Below are 4,326 nucleotides of genomic sequence, written 5' to 3' on the forward strand. Positions count from 1 at the left end.
GTTCGAACAAGTGATGTCGACACTGATGACTTCCCGATTAAGATAGGACTGCATCAAGGGTCAGCTTTGAGCCCTTATCTTTTTGCATTGGTGATGATGAGGTCACAAGGGATATACAAGGAGATATCCCATGGTGTATGTTCTTTGCGGATGATGTGGTGCTAGTTGACGATAGTCGGACGGGGGTAAATAGGAAGTTAGAGTTATGGAGGCAAACCTTGGAATCGAAAGGGTGTAGGCTTAGTAGAACTAAAACCGAGTACATGATGTGCGGTTTCAGTACTACTAGGTGTGAGGAAGAGGAGGTTAGCCTTGATGGCCAGGTGGTACCCCAGAAGGACACCTTTCAGTATTTGGGGTCAATGCTGCAGGAGGATGGGGGTATTGATGAAGATGTGAACCATCGAATCAAAGCCGGTTGGATGAAGTGGCGCCAAGCTTCTGGCATTCTCTGTGACAAGAGAGTGCCGCAAAAGTTAAAAGGCAAGTTCTACAGGATGGTGGTTCGACCCGCAATGTTGTATGGTGCTGAGTGTTGGCCGACTAAAAGGCGACATGTTCAACAGTTAGGTGTGGCGGAGATGCGTATATTGAGATGGATGTGTGGCCACACGAGGAAGGATCGAGTGCGGAATGATGATATACGAGATAGAGTTGGGTAGCACCGATTGAAGAGAAGCTTGTCCAACATCGTCTGAGATGGTTTGGGCATATTCAGCGCATGCCTCCAGAAGCTCCAGTGCATAGCGGATGGCTAAAACGTGCGGAGAATGTCAAGAGAGGGCGGGGTAGACCAAATTTGACATGGGAGGAGTCCGTTAAGAGAGACCTGAAGGATTGGAGTATCATCAAAGAGCTAGCTATGGACAGGGATGCGTGGAAGCTTGCTATCCATGTGCCAGAGCCATGAGTTGGTTGCCAGATTTTATGGGTTTCACATCTAGCCTACCCCAACTTGTTTGGGACTAAAGACTTTGTTGTTGTTGTTATCTCGCGGGCTTCACTAGTATTTTATACACTTTTTTTTGGATATATCTAATATACTATTTTAATACATGTTTATTTTTTTGTAAGTAACATTTTTCATATAACTGACAATGTTTTTCAATACATGGGCAAAAAAAATTATATACACATTTAACAAATTTTTAAATGCTTGATTAATAATTTTTAAATAAAATTTTATGAATTTTTGAATGCATGGTCAACATTGCTTCTATACACAGCTAACATTTGCCACATAAAAGTAGAACATTTTTTAATGATGGTTAACATTTTTTCTATACGCATTTAACCATTTTTAAATACAAATTTAACATTTTTTTAATACATGATGAACATTTTTTTAATACATGATTAACATTTTCACTATATATTTAACATTTTTTAAATATTTGTTCAACATTTTTTTTCAAATTCTTGGTTAACAATTTTATATACATAATCACATTTTCATCATTTTTTAATACATGGTCAACATGTTTTCTATATACACTTAACATTCTCTCAATGCGTGATTAACATTCTTCAAATACTTGTTAAAGTTTTTTTTAATGCTTGATTAACATTTTTTAAATACGTGACCAAATTGTTTGATACACATTTTTTGTATACATTTTTCGTATACGTGACAAACATTTTCTTTATACACATTTAATATTTTTCAAATGCTTGGTCAACAATCTTCAAATGTTTTATATGTAGATTCATTTTTGTAATATATTTATTTAGAATATTTGGAAATATGAAGGAATGTACAAAAAAGCAAAAAAGTGAAAATAAAAACAAACAAACGAGCCTGTTGTTCCCGCGCGTCTGGGCTGGCCCAACTCGCGCCACCATTCGGTGAGGGATCCCTTTGTCTCGGCACGGCGACTATTTCTCGCTTTAAGCAAGACTATAACTTGCTCTCACCGAAGGTTTTTCCTCCATCGCGTCGTATTGGGCCGCCCCATTCGCGCGCGTGTAGCTAGTAAAAAGAGCACAAGAAATGTCCTTTGTCTCTGCGTGGCGACTATTTCTTCCTTTAAGCAAGACTGTCGTTTGCTCTTGCTGAAGGTTTTTCCTCCATCGCGTCGTACTGGGCAGGCCCATTCACGCGCACGTAGCTAGTAAAAATAGCACAAGAAATGTGAGAAAATGAAGCACAACCGGGGATCGCATCCGGGTCTACTCGAGAGGAGATAGCGACGCTAGCCACTCCTCTCAGTGTTGAGTTCGTGATGTACTGTAAGGCGCGACCTACTTAATGTAAAAGAGCCGACTTTTTGCGCTGTTTTTTTTATGTTTTATTCAGCTTTCTTCATGTTTTATTCGTTTTCTTTTGTTTCTTTTCTTTTCTTCTCCCTTTTCCCATTTTTTCCATTTTTTCCTCAGTTTTTTCTTTGGTTTATTTTGTTTCTACTGGTTCTCATTCTACATTTTTTGTATATGTCAACAACATTTTTCTAATACAAGTATGACACTTTTTCAATACAAATTTAACATTTATCCAATATTTGGTCAACATTTTTTCTACACATGTTTTTCAACATTTTGCAAATGCTTGATTAATATTTTTCATATACAAGATTAACATTTTTTGAATACGTGGTAATTATTTTTCTTTCGTTTTATCTGTTCTTTTTTGGGTTTCATTTCTTTGGTTTTTGCTTGTTTCCTTTTGTTTTTCATTCAACATTCTTATATACATGATCAATACTTTTTAAATACTTGTTCAACATTTTTATATACATGATCAACATTTTTAAAAATACTTTTTCAACATTTTTTCAAATACTAGTTCATTTTTTTTAAAATACTTATTCAATAATTTTTTCAAATACATTTCTCCCCTATGTGATGCATTTTGCGTCAAACAGCAGCTCGACGCACAGGCTTGAAGCATGACTGGGCCGGCCCACCAACACGATCCTTGTTTCGTTTCCTTTCGCGCGCGACAAAAAGAGCTAAAAATCATTAGCGACTACCAGGAATAGATCCCTGGACCGCACACTCCAACCGCGAGCCATTAGCCACTACGCCACAACACCAACTGAACATGAAGGTGCAGAAATATATAAGAACAGACAGCAACGTTGAGATTTCAAAAATATATCTTGAAAATTGCGAGCAGTTTTAAAATGCCGCATTGTTTTGTATGCCAATTTTTTGGAAAAGTGAAGATATTTTGTAATTCTGAATTCAGAATGAAACACGAAGAAAATTTGCAAACCCCAAACAGATTCCAAAACGCGAACAATTTTAAAAAAGTTTCTGAAAAACAAAAAAATAACAAAAAAGTCGAACATTTTTTAGATCACAAACAGTGTTTTGCTTTAAAAAAAAGGGAAAACAGGAACATTTTTTAAATTCAACACCAAAAAAGTAAAACAGGAACTTTCTTCAAAACGCGAACAAAATTGGTATTGTACGCTTTTCTGGAAACGCGAAGAAAATTTTAAACATGGGAATATTCGTTGAAATTGCGAACAAAATGTTGATACCACAAACATTTTTTGAAAAATGAAGATTTTCTGAAATAATGAACAAATTTTGAAGATTTTATAAAATTCCTGAACATTTTTTAAACATGAACAAATTTCTTGAACTGTGAATTGTTTTAATAAGAACATATTTTGAAATTGTGAACAAATTTTATAAATGAGATTTTCTGAAATTGTGAACGGATTTTGAAAATGATAATTGTTTTTGAAATTCCTATAGAATTTTTTAAGTATAAATATTTTATTAAAATGTGAACAAATTTTTAACGGAAGAACTTTTATTACAATTTCAGCAAAAGCTTTTTTGAAATTATGAACATTTTCTGAAAATCTCGAACATTTTTGTAACATGCGAACATGTTTTGAATAGTTATGACTATTTTGAACAAAAGCATTCGCAAAATTTTATGAAAATAAGAACATTTTCTGAAAATCGCGAACATTTTTTGAAAAGCAACCATATTTAAATTTCTAACATTTTTTAAAGGTAAGAACACTTTTCTAAATTAAAGAACAATTTTCGAATATGAACTTAGTTTTAAAAAGATAAAATAACCTTCAAAAGGAGGAAAGGAAAAAGAAACATAAAACAAAAAATAAAATAAAATAAAAGGAAACAGAATAAAAAAACAAAAGAAAACAAAAAAACCAGTAAAAGAAACAAAAAACTGGTTCAGGGGCTAGTTTTGATTGTACGCGCAAAAACTGGGCCGGCACATCACGTCGCTGATTTGTCGCTCGTCTGTGCAAAGCGCCGGCAGTTTGACGCAAAGAGCCTCAAATAGGATATTACGGGGCGGGCATGACCAGGTCTCGCTGCCAGGGAGACAGAGAAGACATG

Source organism: Aegilops tauschii, chromosome 5, assembly GCF_002575655.3.
Source record: "Aegilops tauschii subsp. strangulata cultivar AL8/78 chromosome 5, Aet v6.0, whole genome shotgun sequence".
Taxonomy (NCBI): Eukaryota; Viridiplantae; Streptophyta; class Magnoliopsida; order Poales; family Poaceae; genus Aegilops; species Aegilops tauschii.